Source organism: Macrobrachium nipponense, chromosome 47 (assembly GCF_015104395.2).
Source record: "Macrobrachium nipponense isolate FS-2020 chromosome 47, ASM1510439v2, whole genome shotgun sequence".
NCBI classification, from domain to species: Eukaryota; Metazoa; Arthropoda; class Malacostraca; order Decapoda; family Palaemonidae; genus Macrobrachium; species Macrobrachium nipponense.
The window spans coordinates 12,425,351-12,447,800 of NC_087222.1; the positions used below are offsets into that span (position 1 = coordinate 12,425,351).

At 41.9% G+C, this 22,450-nt stretch overlaps 1 pseudogene; it reads left to right on the forward strand.

Annotated features, from left to right (window-relative positions):
• LOC135204715 (gastrula zinc finger protein XlCGF57.1-like) overlaps nt 1–22,450 on the forward strand; it is a 215,768-nt pseudogene that overhangs the window by 103,136 nt on the left and 90,182 nt on the right.

A 22,450-nucleotide genomic window follows, 5' to 3' on the forward strand; every position in this document is an offset into this window, starting at 1 on the left:
CAACATACTCTAGGTAAGTGATATAAAAGTGAAGTAATTGAAGTTAGAGAGAACGCCCCTAAATTATATGTAGTATTTGATATAAGCCTTGTTGAATATTTAGTCATACACAAACACATTGTTCAAAAGCCAGTCTGTCAGTTATTCACGATGCACTGACTTGAAATTTTCCCAGTTTTCACCTGGTTACAGAGACACTGTTTTAAATGTCAACATACCAAAAAGTACAAATAATCTGATAGAAATGACACCAGAGTGAGAGTAATATTTTGATTAGTAATTTATCAAACAATGTGTGAAGCATAATATTGCTTTTCACAGATTTAGCTCATGGGTAGATGGGGCCTGCCAAGGCTTAATAATTGATAGTTAAACGGGGCCAGGGTCTGCTGAAACCTAGTCTTCTGCATCTGAAATTTTGCATAAACATTTATATCCAGAGAATCCTTAATTTGTCCATGTCATAAAGTTTCTAGGTATTGGTCTTGGTGCCAGCAACTAATGAGTAGCAAATCAAAACGTTGAGCAAATTGATAAGCCATAAGGTGTTGGATTGGGTCACTTGCTTTCTTAATGAATTAGATGCTAGTGGAGGCATTCATTTAGATTTTAGTGTTCATTCATGGTTTTTCTCCACGATATAAAAGAACCTGCTTGCTAGTCCCTCTTCTGCTTTACCCACTTGTGCTATTTCTAGTCAGCTGCTTCTCTTCTCTTGTCCACACCATCGAGATATTTTAGATCACAATCTTTTTTCCATCTGCTGAACAGAATGTATCTCCATTGCTGCGTCATCCTTGAATTGATCCTGCAGAAAAGAGACCTCAAGAAGGATCTTTCCCACCATTATCCCTACATTAAGGCGTCAGTTGCCTGATGCCTCTTATTAAAGACATCATCCTCCACCAAACCTCTTCCCTCCATATCTTCCTTCATTTTATCTCGCCATCTAATTCTCTATGTCACTCTCGATATTCTTCCTCCAACAGGCTCTTCCCAAGCCCTCTTCACTCCCTCCCCATCCTCAACACATGCCTGTACTATCTCAATCGTGTCTCTCTTATCACCTCTGTCATCTTTAGTAAGCCTGCCCTTTTTCTTATTTCATCGTTTTCCAAAATCTCAACCAGTGATATTCCCATAATTCACCTCAGCTTTCTCATCTCTGTTCTCTCAAGCTTTACTTCTTGTTTTCTTCTTAGAGCCCATGTTTCTGATCCATGTATTAACTCTTGTCTTGTCACTGTGCTATAGATCTTGACTTTTAGCTTGTTTGGAACTTTTTTATCACATGCTACTCCAGCTACCTCTCTCCACTTCCCAACACAGCTTTTATCCTACTGTCCATATCGGCCTCATTATCCTCCCTCTTGGTTTAAAGTAGATCCTAAGTTTGTCCCTACATGTAATACAAACCCTCAGTCCTTTACATAAGGAATTACTTTCAGCGTTGGCTGGAAATAAGTCATAAGAGAATAACAACAAGGTAGTTAGGCAGTAACTGCTTGTTCGCTAGTCATGAGTGCCGCCCGACCAGACGTAAGCATTCTACTTTGCTTTCGGCCGCTGTTGTGTGCAGACGTGCTCTTTGCTCTCTCTGTTGTCGAGAATTGTGAGACCTTTCTTTGTTGTGTCTTTGTGAGTGATTGTGTTCTGTTGTTTGCTTTTATCGTGCAAACCCAAAACTCAGACAAGCCTTGTCATCCTCCATTCTCACAATGCGTTTGTCCTGGAGTAGGGAACAGAATGTGCAGTAGTTTCCACTCCAAAGTGGAAGTGGACCCTCACGTCCTCTGTGTGAGTGCCAAGGGCATGATTGTTCTCTAGATAATACTTGTGATACTTGTATTTCTTGGTTGGCAAAGCAGTGGGGGAGATACAAGGGGAGGAAGCAATCTCAGGGAAGTCTTCAAGGCTTCGTTGGAGGGGTACACACCCCCGTTGACTCCGTTGGTGGCTAATCTTTCGTCTTCCTTTTTCCCTCCGCGTAAGCTTCCCTATCTTGCTGTTTCCCCTTTGGATGAATGTCTACGTCTGCTTCTTTGTTCGATTCGTCGAACATAGAAGAGGGTGGGGAGGCATGCCGACCAGGTGCTGTATTTGGGAAGCTTCTGTTCACTCCGAAGGGGATCTTTTTCCTCCAAAGGGAACAGGAGTTCCCACCACTAACACAACTTTTGCTCCCTCAGGTGTGTCTGTCTCCGCGGTCAGGGATTTGCAACAGGCATGGGTGAAGTTGAATTTGCCTGGCACTCCTTACCAGGGGCTGATGGATCATTTTTATGTCAGCTCCTGTGACTCTTGGTGCAGTTGCTGGGACGATGACGGCTCTGTTAATGCAGCACTGCCTCACCTTGTGTATACCCAACAAGTTACCATAGTGACTCCTTCTGTGGTCGTGTCATTTGTTCCGCATACTTGAAGGACGGAACCTTTTCTGCCTCCTCCTCCAGGCTACGCAGTCCTCTCTCCCCCAGACAACTATGATAGACCCCAAACACTGTCCCCACTGTATCTTCCACCCATCTCTGTTCCCATGCCTGTTGCTGTACCTGTTCCTGACCGTGCAAGTGCTGCTGTGGTATCGGCGCCCCCGGTGGCACCCTGGATGGGGGATCTCACTATCGTTCTGAGGAAGTTGATGAAGAAGAAGTTTTTGTCTTCGTTGTCGTCGTCTGCCGCCACCTCCACTTCTTCCGAGGCTACCCCGCCGAAGAAGAAGGCTATCGCCCTACCCTCCCACCCCAAGAAGTCGCGTTCCATGACTTCTAAGGGTCTGTTTAGTAGCCGTTCTGGTGAGACGTGGTCCTTCCGCTGTCCTCCCCATTGCTTGTCGGGAGCAGGAACCACTCACTGCCCCCATGGATGGAGTTCACAGGGCGGGGACCACACGAAGTTCATGCTACGGTTTGTTCTTCTGGACCTAGTCCTGCGTAATACGGAGGAATGGCGTAAGTCGTCCAGGTGACTTACGCCTTTCTGACGATCGCTCGTATACCTATCACTCGGCTCCCAGAGGTGATGTAATGGTCCCACTGGACCGTGTACGCATCGTGACTGGTAGGAAGTCCCTCGTTCTGTCCTCTCGAGTGGTAGGAAGTCCCTCATTCTGTCCTCTCAAGAGGTTTTGGCCTCTTCAGAGACTGTGATGCGTCATAGGGACGGTACCCTCTCTCGTCACACTAATGAACACTATTCATCACCTGATCACCAGTCATGAGTACAGTCCAGGCATCGAGTAGCGCTTCCCCTGATGTGAGAGAGCATCGCTACCATCCTCAGAGGAGTGCTTCTCCACAGGGAAAACACTCCTCTAGACCCGTGAGCAGACTGAGGGGGAGCATTGGATCTTCCTCACCTGTCTCTTCAACTTCCTCAAGATACACTGGGAGGAGTGACACAACCAGGGGGAACTGTGGGGAGTGTTCTCCTCATGATTCGGCCACGCGAGTGTATGTTCCTGGTTCGGTCTTAGTTCCTGAGATGTCATATGTTTAAGTGGTTTGAGAAGATCATGGGGTGTCTGTCAAGGCTCTTCCCTTGAGGGACCTTCCCCTCAGGACACAGTCACTCCCGAGATTCAGAGGCCTTTTGCGGAGGTCATTGCGCTGACTCGTCAGCACAATGACCTAGGGAAAGATCGATGGTAGCTCCCTCTGACCGCCCTTAGAGTCCCTCTGACAGTTAGAGTCGTTCTGAGGTCCTAAGAAGGAACCCAGAGCTTCTGTGGGGTTACTTTGGTCTTCCTTGTCTGATGGTGTGTTTGGCCAGGTGAACAATCTTGTCGCGGGGCAAGAGAGTTCACTAAGGGCCAACAGATCAGACAAGCTGCTTCCCCCTCTTCTACCTTGACAGAGGTGATTTTACTTGCCCTTGGAGAACCCTTTGCCGACCAAACAGATTGACACAGAGCTAGTGCGGCTTCCCTCATACTGCGCGAACCAAAGGTTCTCCAACAGAAGGTGCTGCAGAGGCAAGTAGAATTGCCTCTGTTGAGGTAGAGGAGGAGGAAGCAGCTTGTTTGATCTGTTGGCCCTAAGAAAACTCTCTTCCCCAAGACAAGATTGTTCACCTGGCCTAACACACCTTCGTAGGCTACCGCTATGGTAGCTATCCAGGTCATCTTGCTGGATCTGTGGTCCCTCACAGTATCCAAAGTCACTGCTTCTTTGGGACAAATAGCTCCCGGAAAAGACTCAGCTTTCGGGAGACTTTGTCAGTCTGGCGGTAGGGCTATTTCCTACCTGGCCCACCAGACTGCAAACCTGTGGCCCAACATTGTTCTTAGGAGGAGGGATGCTGTCCTAAATCGTATAACCAGGTCAGTGGGCCCAGAGTCAGCATTGGGTCTTAGGAATGGACCGTTGCTGGATTCATCCTCTCTTTCCTAGGGAGATGGTGGATGCTGCAGTACACAAGCTTAGAACTGAAGACAGTGATCATCTTGTCCACCAGGCAGTTGCCAAGACATCCGGGCCGTCTCGTGCAACTGCAGCTAGGCCTCAGAGCCAGACTAGCTTTTCCTCCGCCCCCAAGAAGACTCCTCCTTCTTGAGGGGCCTGAGGAAAGGCACAGCCTTACTCCTTCGCTCTGAAAGGGAATAATCAGCCCCCATCTTAGCACCCCTTCTCTCGCCGGAAGGGAGGTAAGCGAAAGAGTAAGAAGGGGAAACGTTAGGGACAGCGTTCCCCCTTAGCTGTTGCCATCGTTGGGGGGGGGGGGGGGGGGGGGTGCTACCTGGTGAGCCATTGGAAAACATGGGAGCGCTACAGAGCCGAGACCTGGGTTGTAGATGTCCTTTGGGAGGGATATCTTCTTCTCTTTGAGTTGAACCCACCCCTCACTGACCATCCGGTCCGACTTCAGACATACATCTCTGGTTCTGCAAAGGTTCTGGCACTGAAAGAAGTGCTATCAATGCTGAGCAAGATAGCTATGGAAGTTGTTCGAGATCTGTGACCAGGGTTCTACAGCCGACTTTTCCAGGTGGAGAAGGCTATGGGGGCCTGGAGACTAGTGATAGATCTCTCTCCCCTGAACTGTTTTGTTTGCCAGACTTGGTTCTAGATGGAGACGGCATCATGTTCCATGCTCTCCCCTATCAGGGAGAGTGACTTCATGCTTTCGTTGGACCTGAAGGATGCGTATTTTCAGATACTCATCCATCAGTCCTCCAAAAAGTACTTTTGTTTTATCCTAGATGGGACGGTGTTCCAATTCAGGGCACTTCGTTTTGGACTTTCGACCGCCCCTCAGGTGTTAACGCGAGTGTTCACCTTAGTGTCAGCTTGGGCCCACTTGGTCAGGAGACACCTCTTGAGGTATCTCGACGACTGGCTAGTCCTGGCAAGCTCACTCTCGCATTTGCTACAGGACAGGGATCGACTTCTCGATTTTTGTTACTATCTAAGGATCGTGATAAATTTCGAAAAGTTGGATCTCATTCCCAAGCAGAGGATAAAGTACCTGGGCATACTCATGGACAAGTAGCAGTCTTCCCCGCAGACTCGAGGATCAGCAAGTTCAAGAAGGCAGCTTAACTGTTTGTCTCGACAGGAACAGCCAACTCGGCTTTGGCAAGTCGTGATCGGTCACCTGTCGTCACTAGAGAAGTTAGTCCCTCACAGGCGACTTTACCTGCGGTCTCTGCAATGGAGATTAAAGGAGTGTTGGTCACAGGCTCGAGATCCTCAATCCTTCTTCATTCCTCTAATGGAGGAAGTGAGGAAGGATTTAGCCTGGTGGCTAGATGACAGGAACCTCTTAATAAGAGTGGAGTTGCACACTCCCCCTTCGGACATGCTTCTGTTCTCGGATGCATGGAATGAGGGTTTAGGCACACACCTGGAGGAGTTGCTGACTGTAGGGGTGTGGAATTGACACGACAAGCACCTTCATATCAACGTTCTGGAACTCAAGGCATCTTTCTTAGCTCTCCAAGAGTTCCGGGATAGAGTGATGGGACACTCCATTGTGTTGATGAGCGACAACACCACAGTGGTGGCATATGTCAACAAACAGGTAGGCTTAGTGTCTCTTCCGTTGCATCAATTGACAGTGCAGATGCACAAGTGGGCTGCAATGCACTCGGTATAACTGTCAGCCAGATACATTCCAGGCAAGAGGAATGTAGTGGCAGACAAGCTCAGCTGTCAGAATCAGGTGATAGGGACCAAATGGTTTCTACACCTAGACGTGGCAGAAAGGCTGTTCGACCTATGGGGTTGTCCAGTGGTGGACCTGTTCACTACCTGGCACAACAGAAAACTTCCAGGTTTCTTCTCCATCGTGTCAGACCCATGGGCAGCTGCAGAGGACGTGTTCCAACATCCGTGGGACAACCTCAAAGTGCTGGTCACCATCCTCAGATGATCCTGGTGGCTCATATCCCAATCTGTTGGCTCTTCTCTCCGAGGCACCTCGAGAGATTCCCCCGTGGCACAACCTTCTGTATCAACCGCACATAGAACAGTACCACTTAGCAGAACAGTCCCTATGTCTTCACGGCTTGCGGTTATCCACCATCACTTGTGAGCGAGAGGATTTTCTTGCCTAGCAGCAACAGAGATGGCAGGGTACCTCAGACAGTCCTCTGCAGCAGTGTACCAGGAAAAGTGGTCTGTCTTCTGTGGTTGGTGTCGTGGACAGGGTCTCTCTGCTCAGAGCCGCTCTTCAACAGATCGTGGATTTCCTAGTCTTTCTTCGCTGAGAGAAGTTTTTCTCTGTCTCTGGAGTTTAGGGCTACAGGTCTGCCTTGGCCTTGGTCCTGAAACTGCAATGAGTGCATTCTTCTTCTTCTATGGAAATATCTCTTCTTATGAGGAGCTTCGAGAGGTCTTGCCCACCCAGAGAACTAAGGCCCCCTGAGTGGGATGTGACTCTTGTCTTAAGGAGCTTGACTCGTGAACCCTAAGAGCCTCTTCGAGAGTCGTCAGACAGGGATCTGATCCTTAAGACCATCTTTTTGCTGGCCCTGGTATTGTCGAAGTGAGTAAGTGAGCTTCATGGTCTCTCTTACAATGTTAAACACTCGAGGGGATGGGGATCTCTTACGCTCGATTTCATCCCAGATTTTGTAGTGAAGACTCAGAATCCTTCGGTCCCTGACGATAGTTTCGAGTCCTTTACGATCCCCTCCCTAGAGGACTTTTGTGGTAATGACCCAGACGAGATGCTACTTTGTCCCACTAGAGTGCTACGAGGCTATCTGAAGAGAACTTAGCATCTCCGGCCTAAGTGTCAACTCCTCTTCGTTAGCACCAGCTTGACCAAGAAAGAGGTGTCCAAAAACACTATCTCTTTTTGGCTTCACAAGGTGATCAGGAAAGCGTACTCCTCCGAAGGTAGGTTCGACACTGGTACCTTTCGTCTGAGAACCCATGCAAGAACCTGTTGATTCCACAGGTACTGAAAGGAGGGGTTTCATCCAACCAGACCACATCCACCTCCTTCTACCTTCTGGATATTGCTCATAGGTCCTTGGATACCTTTTCCTTGGGACCCGTGGTGGCTGCTCAACAAGTTGTGCAGCTTACCCAGCACATCTAACTGGACAAAGATGCATCTTGCCTTGTGTAACCATATGAATGGGTGTGAATGAGAGTGTGACTGGCTTCTCTTCGGACAGAAAGCTGCGGTCGTCACATGCTGGAAAGGGTGGTTGATGCAAGTAAGCTATATTACTAAGCTCCATTCTTTCCCTTTCATTAGGGTAGAGAAGCAAATATCCATCTCTTCCCTAACAAACAAGGGGGAAAGAGGACATTGGCATAAGACAAAGCCGATACTTGTATATTTGTCTTCTTGCTTCCGACTATAAGTTCTTGTTTGCTATTCATAAGAGGCTACGCTTGTCTCCCTCTTATGAATTGGTCCAGAGGTCAGGCCACTGGTCTTGCAGTTCTCATACTTAGATCAATTGGACAGAGGCAAGATTCCCCCCCTCCCTCTCCTCCTTTGGTTCTATGACCTGTTTGGGAATCTTGGTTGGGCGAACACCAGTCTGTTCACAAGACTATCAGATTTCTCCCACCAATCAGTGAGTCTTCCTTATGTAAAGGACCGATGGTTTGTATTATGTGTACGAACAAATCACAAATTTAAAAAGTAAATTGTAATTTTCCTAGCTATACAAACCTGAGGTCCTTTCACATTTATGCCCTCCTCATGCCACCCCTTAATCTGTTCTTGGGCCTAAAGGAAAGTGGAATGTTTACATCTGGTTGGGCGGGACTCCCAACTAGGGAACAAGCAGTTACTGCCTAACTACCTTGTTATTCTCTTACAACCAATTTCTAGCATACTCAGGAAATAATTCCTTACATAAAGGACCTCAGGTTTGTATAGTTAGGAAAAATACAATTTACTTTTAAAAATTGTGATATTTAAACTTCTCCTCCTGTTTTATAATAGAGCCCTTTAATTTTTGTATTACTTTTCTGCCTCAATCTTCCATACTGCCCACCAAAACCTCTGTTTTTTACATGAAACTTACCCAGTGATTATATAACTAAGAGCTTCCTACCTATGGCAGCCTAACAGTTGAAAATCTACGGTAGCGCTAGTGTTGGTTACGGTGTAGCTGGAATGCCCCGCCCACTACCGGGGCTTATATAGGGAACAACCTGGCAGAGAGCTTCAATTCGTATTTTACTGGCTCCTGGTGAACATCGGTGGATTTAGGCAGCCTTCTTCAGTGTATTGTGTTGATGAGTTCAGAGTTCATGGTGAAGTTCTCTGTTATGTTTTGTGATAGCACATTCTTTCAAATATGTCTGATTCTAGGAGAACTAGTGTTTGGTTTTGTGCGGATGGTTGTAAGACCAGGTTAGCTAAATCTTGTTATGATCCAAATTCCAGATGTAGCAAACCTCCTTGTAATCCTGTTGCCAGTTGCACATAGTTTATGATGCCTCTGTTCAATGTCTGCTGTATCTTTCAGGACGTCCATGATAATGTGACCCAAATACGGAAATTCGTGCATGAATTGCAGCTGATGATTTCCGAGGAAAATTTGTGGTTCTGCAATATGCTTAAGCTTAAGCAATCTCGGGAGCAGTGACATGCACTGGGTCTTGGTTTCGTTGTATAGGATATCAAATTCCTCTGCATATTGGCAGCAAGTGTCGATTGTAGACCTTGCACTGATGGGGAAATCAGAACCATATCGTCGGTGTAACAGATGTTTGTAGTTGTTTCATTGACAGTGCATCTGATTGGGAGTGAGTTCAGTTTGACATTCAAGGCATCTGTGTACGTATTAAACAGGTATGGGGAGAGAATGCCCCCTAGCCGAAGACCGTTTAGGGAGCCGAAGGTATACGATAATACGTTAACCCATTTGACACAGAATTACTGTGTGGAGAACCTACTACACTAGCAATGGTGGCCCCGCCACAAAATTTAGAATATTCTGACCGCCAGGGTAGGAAGCTTTCAGCATCATGGTAAGTATGTGTAAAATCTAATTTTATTATGAAAATGTCATTTTTGAAAAGGATGATCTCACACCCTATGGAGGAGTTGTGGGAGTTCCATTTGACAACGTCCTTGAGGATTAGAGAGAAGAGAGAGAGAGAGAGAGAGAGAGAGAGAGAGAGAGAGAGTTTCGTGGTTTGCATTGCTGTCAAGATGTGTAGTACGTATTTGTGTTTTAGTTTTCCATAAGAGAGAGAGAGAGAGAGAGAGAGAGATGGATGGTTAACAATTGAATTGGTTGTTGGTGAGTTCTGGGTTGTCTGCTGGTGCAGCTGGAGTTAGTTGTTAAGATCAGAGTTTTAAGTCAGTAAGTTGAGTGTTATTGATTTGTTGTTTAATTGTTGTTAAGTTTGATGTTGTTGCTTGGAGTTGTTGTGTCTGTGTTGTTAGATTTGTTGTGCTTATGAGTTTCTGTTGAGTTATGTGTGAGTTATTAAGGGTTGTTGTTGGTGAGCTGTTGTGACCAGCGGACAGTACAGCATAGCCCTGAGTATCTCGAGTTGGGTGAGTATATGTGTTTGTGTTTTTGTTCTGTGTGTATGTAGGTCAATTGTCCTGCATGTATTCCGTAGTGTAAAGAGGAAAGTGTGGCTGAGGGTGAGTTTGACAGCCAGATTGGTTAAGTTTATGTGGGGGCGGGGGGGGGGGGGGATTTTGCCCGCTTGCTTTTGAGCCTGTGATCCCACCACAACCCAAGCATAGGGTAAAGTATCGGTATATAGCAATGCTGATAGATATGGCAGCAGCAAGAGTCTGCCCCTCAGACTCGCATATCAGCAAGATCAGAGAAACAATGCAGTTATTCCTGTCTCAATAGGAAGAACCACCTCAGCAGTGCCAAGTCATTTTGGGTCACCTGTCATCCCTGCAGAAGCTGGTCCCTCGTGATTAGCTTCACCTTTGTTCTGTTCAGAGGAGAATGAAGGAGTTTTGGTCTCCGTAAGGGAGTCCTTATTCTTCCAGATGCCTTTCTCAGAGGAGGCAAGGAAGGACTTATCCTGGTGGTTCCAATCCCAAGGTGCTTCTGTTTGTCGATACATCGACTTAGGGATAACACACACCTGGAAGAGTTGCTGGTTTCAGGTGTGTGGAACCAGGACTTTCGACAGCTCCACATCTGGATCTCAAGGTGGCATTTTTGGCTCTACAAGAGGTTCAGGATCCGGTGATGAGGGGCACTCCATGGTGTTTATATCAACAATACAGTAATACCTCAATCTTACGCTATTTGAGTTGTGCAAATTCTTAATAGCACAAACTTTTCATTGGAACATAATTATTTATCATACAAGAGTATTTCAAAGCTGTGCAAAAGCAAATGCAACATTTTAAAACTCATGAAAAAACTTGCAGAAGTGTTTGTTTAATTCCATATATGATCTATAAGTTTTCAAGCTTTTATGTTATAATTAGATTACAGGCGGTCCCCGGGTTACGACGGTTCCGGCTTACGACGTTCCGAGGTTACGACGCTTTTTCTTAAATATTCAATGGAAAAATCCGTCCTGGGTTGAGACGCTTGTTCCAAGGTTACGACGCTGACGCTTCCGACGCTCTGAGTTAACGACGCTTTTAAAAAACGCATTCTATGATAAAAATCCTTTATAGTTTAGCACAGTATATTAATAAAAATAAGTTTCTGGTTAGATTACAACAAAAATTTTGAGGTTATGATGATTTTCGACACTTTTTATGTCGTATTTTTCGATGTTTTTTAGTGACGCCTCATATGCGGAACTAGTTTCCGAGCGAATAAATACATACTAGCTTGCGGTGCGCAAAGTTTACATATAACAGTCCAAAAGCGCAAATAATGAAAAAATCATTGCTTGTTTCCAGTAATAATAACAAAACGAAGTTTCTGGTTAGATTACAACGCAAATTCCAAGTATCCAAAGAGAGACATTATCCAGTAATTTGATCAGTAGAGAGAGAGAGAGAGAGAGGAATACGAAAGCAGATCGAGTGGTAGAGATAGGAGAGAGAGAGAGAGAGAGAGAGAGAGAGAGAGAGAGGTGTCTTCCAACGCTCCGAGTTAAGGACAGAGAAGTGTTCGTTTCATTAAACGCCCTCTGACTCATGCCAGTAAATGTTTTGTTGATACTAATAATATAAGCCTATTTAAAGATACGTTTACTTTAATTAGTCTATATGATACGTAAATAGTAATCAACTGTTTTTGTAGCCCTCAAGATTTGGCAAAATCGAAGTATCCAAAGAGAGACATTATCCAGTAACTGGAACCTTGACATACAAATTCAATTTGTTCCGTTACCATCGTCGTATATCAAAACAGTTGTATCTCAAAGCATTTTTTCCCATTAAAAATAATATAATATGTATTAATCCGTTCTAGCGCTATGAAACCACACCTAAACACAGCTAAATTACATATAATATACACAATTTATACACAAATAATAAAATCAATTAAAAAAAAGAAAGGAATTTTACTTACCACAACGAAAGATGACATGAGGCCAGCAGGGGGAGGAGGTAGGGAAGGGTGGCAGGGAACGATTTGTTCTCTTTCTATTTACGTATGTACACTAATAACTATGTAATAAACACAAATGAAATAACATTGCTAAACTAATTTTTATTTATTTTTTTTAATCAGTTCGTAGTTTAGAAATAATGGTGATGCCTTTGGAAGGTTTTTATAGCTTCCTTCGGCTTGATGATCGTGGATATTGTAGAAGGATTTCGACCATACTCGTTTGCCAAATCGACGATACGAACGCCACGTTCATGCTTTGCTATAATTTCATGTTTTGCTTCCATCGAAATCATTTTCTTGGGTTTTTTCTTATCACCTGCTTTGTCTTTAGCTTTGAGACCCATGGTTAATAATAAAATAGACAAAATAACATGAAAAATAGGCGCAAATACAACGAACTAAACAACGACGTGTTAACATGCAGCACCAACAAACAAACAGACTGAATGCCATTTATCGGGTTTGCCTATCAACTAACACTCATCGCAAAATCGTATCTCAAATATTTCGTTGTATATCAAAGCTTATATTTTCGCAAATTTTCTGTTGTATCTCTAAACATTCGTATATTAGGGCAATCGTATGTCAAGGTTCCAGTGTAATTTGATCAGAGAGAGAGAGAGAGAGAGAGAGAGAGAGAGAGAGAGAGAGAGAGAGAGAGAGAGATGCCTTGGCAACAATGGTCTCGGGGATTGACGTAACGTTTATTTTCTGAATAGATAGGACAGAGAAGTGTTCGTTTCATTAAACGGCCTCTGACTCATGGCAGGAAATGTTTTGTTGATACTAATATATAAGCCTATTTAAAGATACGTTTACTTTAAGGGGACCACCTCCCGGTCGGGGGGCCAGATAGGGAGGGTTTGGGGTCGGAAAACCATTTTTTCTTTTTTTGGCTATTTGTGTTGCTAAGGGTACTGGCTTGCCAGACACAAAAGATTATAGCTGAATTCGTATTACAAAAGGCCTAAAAATGCAATTTTCTACAGGTATATGTATATGAGCCAAAATGTTCATTTACGTAAAAAAGTCAAATAGCATACTCATTTATTCAATATAACTTTTTCTTACAGTGCTATATTACTGGCTTGCCAGACACAAAAGATTGTAGCTGAATTCGTATTCCAAAATGCCTAAAATTGCGATTTTCTACAGGTATATATGAGCCAAAATGTTCATTTACGTAAAAAAGTCAAATATCATACTCATTTATTCAATATAACATTTTCTTACAGTGCTATATTACATTGTCGTATGATAGCATTTCCCGATGGATATGGCAATGCTTAGAAGAGCTGAAGAATCCCGCAGACAGATTCAGTTGCCCACAAGAATTGAAAGGCGAAGCGTACATAACTTAGTGCTCTTGATTTTTTTGTAATTTTACGTAATTCTATGTGGTATTGTTTATTATAAACTGTAACCATGCCTCGTAGAAAGCATCAGAGACAATGTAAATTACTGTCAGAGACAATGAAAATGGTACATGAAGAAACAAAGGTCCAAAGAATGGAGCCAGTTTTATTGGGGTTTAGGTGAATAAATATAGTACATGGTAACTTTCAAATGCGTTTTTCTCGAAACTTTGTTTTTCGGCTAAAAAGGTCCATTTAAACCCTTATAACTTTGCCAATTTTTAACCAATTTCAAAAATTTTGGGCTCAAATGATTTGTAGATAAATTCTGCATAATTATCATTATATACATTTTTGAAATTTTTTTGAATATTCAGTTTGAGCTTATGTGTTTGTTCAACTTTTGTCAAAATTTTTTTTTTCTAAATTTGGTGTAAGTATTAGGTCAAAAGGCAAAAAGAAAAAGGTATTTTTTTACAATTCTGTATAATGTTTTCTATAGAGTATACTTTCAGCTTTAAATTGATGTGTTTATTTTGGAAATTGGTTAAAAATTAAGAGAGCCTTAGGGTTTTAAAAAAGGCCAAAAATTTTTGGTTCTTAAAGGAGAAAAATATTAATTAAAAAAAAAAACTAATAATCAGATCAGGCTGAAACTTACTGGGGAACCTTTTCATAATGGTTTATATACGCTGTAAAAAAATGGAGTGGATAGCAGGAAAAAAAATACTCCCTCCCCTATGGGGTGGAGGTGGTCCCCTTAATTAGTCTATATGATACGTAAATGGTAATCAACAATAGAAGACACTTTCCAACACCCATGGGACAGTCTCCAAGGCCTATGCTTTCCTTCCATTTTGTCTGATTTATTGTGTGATCAGCAGGGTCATGATCACCCCAAATCCCAGATGACCTTGGTTGCTCCCAAGTGACCACTTGCTGAGTGGTATCCAGACCTGATAGCTCTACTTTCCTAGGTACCAAGAGAGATTCCTGCTTGGTACAACCTGCTGTGCCAGCCGCTCATAGAGAGGTATTACCAGGCTGTGAGAGAACTGTCACTTCACGCCTGAAGACTATCCACCATCTCTTGCGAGTGAGAGGTATTTTCTCGTCATAAGATGTCTGGATATCTTTGTAAATCTTCAGTGGCTGTGTACCAGAGGAAATGTGTTGTCTTCTGTTGTTGGTGTCGTCGATTGGGTATCTCTCTGGTGGGATCTCCTCTTCAGCATGTTGCAGACTTTCTTGTCTTTCTTCGCCGAGAGAAGTTTCTCTCCATGTCAGCGTTCAGGGGCTACAGAGCTGCCCTTGGACTAATCCTTTGCTTGAAGGGTGTCGACCTCTCTTTCTTGTGGAGATCTCCAGGAATTCAGTCCCCTGAGTGGGATGTGACTCTTGTCTTACAGAGCTTGACGTGTGCCCCCTATCCTTCATGAGGGTTGTCAGACAGGGATCTGACCTTCAAGACTGTGTTCTTGCTTACCCTGGCATTGGCAAAGAGAGTTGGTGAACTTCATGGACTTGCCTTCAGTGTTAAACACTTGAAGGGATGAGGATCTGTCATGCTCTAGTTAGTCCCAGAATTCGTAACGAAGACTCAGAATCCTTCGGTTCCTGACCCCAGATTCAATTTCTTTTTTATCCCCTTCCTAGAGGATTTTGCTGGTATTGATCAAGACAATATACTACTGTGTCCAGTTCGAGTGTTGTGGTGCTATCTAAAGAGGTTTCGACATCTCCATTCTGAGTGTTGACGACTCTTCATTAGTGCTGGCTCGACCAAGGAGGTGGTTTCCAAGAACATGATTATTTTCTGGTTTAGTGAGAAAATCAAAAGAGCGCACTCTACTTCTGACGAAGTAGTTAGGAGTACTTCTGAGTAAGAGCTTACAAGGTAAGGGGCATTAGTCTGTCCCTTGCATTCTGGAAGAACATGTCAGTTCCACAAGTACTGAGGATGGGAGTGTGTTCGGGAAAAACTACATTCACATCCTTCTGCCTTCGGGACATTGCCCATGGGTCCATGGACACTTTTTTTTTCTTGGGTCCTCTGGTGGCTGGTCAACAAGTTGAGTAACTCGCCTGGCTTCCCTAGAGAGACAGATAGCATCTCGCCTAAGTTGTTCATTTACGAAGAGAGAGTGTGAATGAGTGACTGGCCTCCTTCTCTTCCCTTTATCTTTTTACACCCTTCCTCACCTGTAGGGCAGAGGGAAGGTTGGTGTGTGATGCAGGTGAGCCACATAACTGAGTACTGTACCCTGTCTATAATCTAGAAGTCTGTAGGTTAATAGATGCATGCCCATCCCCTCTCTCTACCAAAGGGAGAGAGGAGCTGACAATTAAATAAAACCTATTGGTGTTATTATTCTTTTAATGTCTGACACGAGGGGTTCATCTAAACTCTTTTTGAATCAATGATGGTATACATGCCCATTGAATCACAAGACCCAGAAGTCTGGCTGTTGAACGTCACATAAGCTCAACAGGTCAGAGGCACAGGACTCCTTCCTCTGCTCTACATGACCAGGAAAGAGGCCCAGGTGAATTGAGGTACCAGTCAGTTCAGAGATTTACTGAGAATCCTTCCATCATGAAGTAAATATCCATATATAAAGACCGAAGGTTTGTATTTGTTTAGGAACAAACTACAAAGATTTTAAGTAATTTGCATTTTTCTGAACATACAAACCTGAAGGTCTTTACATAAATTGCCCACCTCAAGCCACCCCTCTTTCTACTACCTGAGCCAAAAGGTTAAAGTAAAGTATAAGGATGTGTGGGCGGGAATCCCACCCTACCGTTGATAGTTAGCCACCTTACTTAAATTTAAATGGCTTTTTTCATAGCTTGCGCTGCAATTATATCCATGTGTAAAGACCTTCAGGTTTGTATATTAGGAAAAATATAAATTACTTAAAAAAATTGTATGGGTGAGGGGAATTCCCTTGCTCACTCTTCTTAACCACTAGTTAACCCATTTCCAACATGCACTGAAAGCTACTCCTTCATAAAAAGCTCTGGTTTGTATCGCTCTGAAAAAAATGTCATATATGAAGAAATGTAGCAGCATATACCTTCCAAAATTGTCATCAGTGTTGCTGGTCATAATAGCTACTCATGTATTGTATCCACAATAACAATCAGTGAAACTAATTTGAAAACTTTCATCTCTCTTCAAATTACTACTCAATTTACCCTTACTATTTTTTCTTATTATTATCTACCACATCTGTGGATAATATGGTGTTATGTATAGCTGGATCACATGCTGGTCTCTTTCATTTTCTATTCTTGGCCTTTGATTTGTTAATAAGATATGTTCACAAGTAATTTATATTGTAATGTCAAGCTAAGAAGGTTTACAGATGTGATGTGGTGGGCGTCAATATTAACTGTTAATATGTTGTTGCATTGTTGCCTCAGGAATGTTTTGATGCTGTGTCTGGACAACGTTTGGTAGGATTGTATTCATGTTTGGATAGAACTATCAAATGCACGCTTTGTTAATCGGCCTGAGACCTTATTTTTGTGCTTCAGTTTTGGCATTATGTTTCCTAACTCTGTGTTACATTCTTTGATTTCAGATTCTCCCTCAGAAGAACCTTCCTTCCTTCGTCAGTTTTGATTAGCATCAGGATTTTGGGAAATGCATGGTGTTTAATGGTACTACATGGAACATTACCAATAGCAAATCTTAAGTGTATGAAACAACAGTGAATTATTGTACGCATATTTAACAGATTTAAACAAGTAAAATTTGTTTTGAATATTAGATTCATACTTCAGCAAAGAAATCTGGTTGTAGTCCTTCAAGATATTGTACAGGTTTATTCGGTAATTATTTGTAAACAATTCTGTGTCAAGAGTTGTGAATTGAACACATTGCCATTACAGAACAGGACAGGACATAAGGCTAAAATGAATCCAGAACATTCTTTAGAATTTCCTTTGAAAAGTGAAACTGATGGTGGATTGTCATTACTTTCCATAAATCAAGAAAACAGCAACTTGGCTGCCTTTAGTGGAACCAGTGATGGAGACTTTTTGTCTCTGGATCCATTGATGGACATCAAAATAGAACCAGAGGAATTCTGTGAGTCTAATGAAGATGATGAATATTCATATAAAATGAATTCAACAGTGAATGAAAAACATCCACAAACTTGCAAAAAGGAAGTAAAACAAGAAAGAAGGATCTGTGACAATGGAGAGAAGCCTTTCATATTCACTGACTGTGAGAAAACATTTTACAAAAAAATTAATCTTACAAATGATATCACAAATCCGACCAGAGAGAAATTCATATGCAATGACTGTGGGAAAGTATTTTCCTGGAAACATAATCTTATAGTTCATATGAGAATCCATACAGGAGAGAAGCAATTCATGTGCAAAGAATGTGGGAAAGCATTTTCCTGGAAATCAAAACTCACACTTCATATGAGATTGCATAGTGGAGAGAAGCCATATATGTGCAAGGAATGTGGGAAAGCATTTTCCCACAAATCCAATCTTACAACACATATGAGAATCCATACAGGAGAAAAGCCATATATGTGCAAGGAATGTGATGAAGCATTTTCCCAGAAAACAAGTCTTACACTTCATATCAGAATCCACACTGGAGAGAATCCATTCATATGCAAGGAATGTGGGAGAGCATTTTTCCGGAAAAATGATCTTACAAGGCATATGAGAATCCATACCGGAGAAAAGCCATTCTTGTGCAAAGAATGTGAGAAAGCATTTTCCTTGAAACATAGTCTTATAGCTCATATGAAAATCCATACTAGAGAAAATCCATTCATATGCAAGGAATGTGGGAAAGCATTTTCCCGGAAATCAAATCTTACACGTCATATGAGGTTGCATACTAGAGAGGAAAAAGAAGCAACATGATAAAATAAGCCAGTTAAGGCAGAGATCTCTCAAATGACCAACTATATGACATATCAAAATCTCTCACAAAATCTGCTCAAGAAAATATGGAAAATAAAGAAAAAATACAGATTAGGGGATGAACATATGAGTGGAAAACTGGCAGAACACCAAGCCAATATAAAGGCCCTAGCTTCACAAATAGGAAAGAAACAACAGAAGATAAAAGTGAAACAGATAAATAGGCAGTTTGGTGAAAATCCAAAGATTGTGTATAGGAAGATGACGAAAGAAACAGTGTAGGTGCGAACACCACCTAGCAAGGAAGACCTAGAGAGATTTTGGAAGCCACTGTTTGAAGTTCTTAGACAACACCAAGGAAATTCATGGATTGACACCATTAGTCAGAAGAACAGCCAGAAACAGCAAATGCCACCAATAAACTTCACCATAGGAAAAGTAACAAAACTAAAAGAATATAGTAATTTCAAGACACCAGGAATAAGCAAGATCTCATATTTCTGGCTAAAAAAACATCACAGCACTACACCACACTTATGCACAAACCTTCTCAAGAATTGTAAGAGGAGAAGAATCACCAGAGTGGCTCACAACAGGAAGCCCCAACCTTCTCCCTAAGAGCTCTGGAGACTGAGCTCCCTAATAAATATAGGCCCATCTGCTGTCTACCAACAACCTACAAATGGCTCACATGAGTCAGAGCAGACGAGATCTGTGAACACCTAGATCAAGGCAAATATATGGAAAAAGAACAAAAGGGATGCACAAGAAACAAACTAGGTACTAAAGACCAACTGCTAATAAACAAACAATATTAGAAGATTGTAAGAAGAAATGGCAAATTAATCTTAATATGGCTTGGATAGATTACAAGAAGGCATTTGACACCGTGCTGTGCACCTGGATATTCAAATCTATGGAATTAGACAACATCAATGAGGAAATAAGATCTTTCTTGGCAGCACAGATGAGTAAGTGGAAGACCACTCTCTGTCTACCAAACTCTGAGAGCCAGATAGGAATTCCAGACATTAAGATCCATAGAGGAATATTCCAGGGTGTCAGCCTCTCACCACTTCTATTCTGCTTGACCATAGATCCACTCAGTAAAATCTTGAACAACATAAACACTGACTATGACCTAAGTAAAAGCAGAAGCAGAAAAGAGAATGAAAGAGTGAACCACCTGCTCTTCATGGATGACCTGAAGTTATCTGCAGATTCAGAAGAAAAACTGGAAGAACAAGTTAGGACAGTCCACCAATTCTCAAATGACACCTGCATGGAATTTGGGTTAGACAAGTGTACCAAGAGTATAATAAAGAGAGGGAAGAGAGTAATATCAGAAGGCATAAAGGTAGAGGAAGGCATGTTTATTGAAGACCTGGCAGAGGATTCTGCATATAAGAACTTGGGAATACAAGAAAACACTGGTTCTCTTGTATCCCCAAGAAAGAACAAGATCACTGCCATAAACCAGCTGGCAATACCATTGGTGACTTATTTATAGTTTTGGTATTGTAGACTGGCCACAAGGTGAGTTAGACAGGATAGATATTAAAACCAGGAAGATTCTCACCCTACATAAAGTCACATGCAGACACCAGTATAGGGACAGAATATATCTCCCTCACAGAGAAGGTGGATTAGGCCTGACTGAGATCAACCACACCTACAGAGAACCAATGGTAAGTATAGGGCAGTACTTGAATAGCTCTGAGGACGAAAACATCAAAATGGTTGCCCAACACCATAATCTAACCCTGAGCCAACTAACAGCAATAACAAAACAGGCTAAGAACTTTGTAGGAGATCTGATAGAAGACAGAGGGTACTGAACAGACTCCAGCAACAGAAATACAGTCACAGAGAGGAGAGACTTCGAATGGAAAGACCATGGAAGAGCAGGAAGATTTCAAGAATGGAAAAAAATTTCATAGACAACAAAGAGTCCCTCAGAAGGATAAGAAATGGAGATCTAGGTTATGATGGAGAAAGACTGATAATAGGAGCACAAGATCAAGGCTTCCTAACAAATGGCTTCAAGAAAATGGGGGGCATGTCAGCAAATGATCCTTGTAGGTTTTTTCATGCAGCGATTGAGAGTGTTAGTCATCTGATATCAGCTTGTTAGACTGCTTGCAGATGGTTACTACACAGCACACCACAACAAAATGTGTAAAGTATACAGAACTGAAGTGAAAGGAAAAGTGTAGGAGCATGAACCAGATCCAGTCACCTCCAATAAGGCTGTTGCCATCTTTTATGACAAGGAAATTCCAACAGGAAGATATATATAGAAGGAGGTGCTATGAGACCTGATGTTGTGATCTGGAACAAGGAATAAACAGCAAAGATTATAGATGTGACAGTACCCAGTGACTTTGGCCTCAATAGAGCTGAAAGGCATAAAATAACAAAATACCAAGACCTGAAGAATGACCTGAAAAGCACATGGGAACTGATGGAAATAGAAAAAAAATACATTTGGTGGTAGGAGCAACAGGAATTATAAAGAAAAATCTGAGAAAATATCTTCAAGGTATACGAAATTACCCAGTATAAATGAGGTATAAATTGCTGCCCTCAAAGCAATGGTAAACACCGAGAAACTAGCCCAACCATAGACCCCAGGCTGGGGTCCATTGCACCCCTGATATAAATTGAAAATTAAGAATAACATAAGCGAAAGAGAAACCATATATTTGTTCTTTATGTCAAAGAAGTTTTTCTCAACCAAGTCCTCTCAAAAGACAGGAGAATTCACACTAGACAGAAACTGTTTACTTGATCTCTGTCCAAGTAATTTTTATGACATGATTTTATTTAACTTGACTCTTGTGTCTGTTTTGAATGAAGGTGTCTCAAAAGGTGTGTGAAAACTCATGCTAGAAAGAAGTCATATCCTGTATCTGCACTTACTTTCCAAGAAGTCTTTTTTTATTAGGGTTTTTCATTAGGTTAATTTTAGAATGAATTCGTTAACTCAGTAGAAAGACGATGTTGAAACAGTTTTTCTCTGGTAGACTCATAACATATGTGAGCACTCATGGAGGATAGATATTATTCTTTTACACTGCATGTTGTACTTTTGTCTTCTATTCTGCAAATCACAGTCATTGGTTCTGAATGCCAAACTGTTTTTCAGGTGTCAAAATGCCCAAGCAAAGTCACTCATAAGCGAGGATGTTCAGTTGTACTGACAGATTTGTTAATGTTTTGCACCCCAAAGTAAGTTACACTTGATGTGTAGATAATTATTGTGAACTTGTCTGCAAAATCTATAGAAAAAAAGGCAACAGCAACCTAAGGGACGATAAAAAGAAAAACCATATTTATATTTTTATGATCCAGTTCATGACCATCATCATCGCTGTTACTCAAAGAAGAGAAGGAGAATCTGGAGGAGGGTCTGAGTGAAAATGCAGATGAAGGCTCTTCATTTTCAGTCTTTATTTGAAGCCAAGGCAGAGCCAAAGTATTTTGGCAAGAGTGAATTTGATTCAAAATGGTTGGGTAACCTTTATGCAAAGGTAAAATAAATGACTTTGTTTTTTCTTACAATTGTTCTCAATGATCGCTAGATTAAGAATTTTCCTTCACCTTCTCCACTTTTCTTGTTCCTGTGTATGCTTGAATATTTTCATGAAATGTTATTCTTAGGGAAATAGAAAGGATTGATATCTTCATTAAACTTCAATGAAATTTAGGAGCAGTTTTATTTGATTATTTTTTATTTATGTTCTTGGTTTTAATCTTCTACAAAGAATGTGCTACAGCATTTGCAAGTAAATCCTAATGCCTTGTATTCGCTCACTAAATATTACATAGCACTGTGTAGTATTTTGTTTTAGGTTAACCAGTCTGAAGTGTTGAGACTAGACTAGTTATGTAAATGACTAAAGTAATGTGTTATTCTGATTAGATTAAACCTCCTTTTTTATTTCATTTCATTGTATAAACTTTTGAAAATATTGATAAATAATAAAAACTGTTTATACGTAAATCTTTCATTTGACCCCATTAAAACTTAAATAGTAACAGGATAATATTCTATACTGCCAAAAGTGAATGAATGCACCATGATGTGGTCTGAATGCATCAAGTATTTGGTCCCAGTGCACCTCTTCCCAATGGAAGTGTGTCTTTCCTTGTGGTCCCAATGCACCCAGCTTCATTCACATAACAACTGCCTTTGGCGAACTGTATAAAT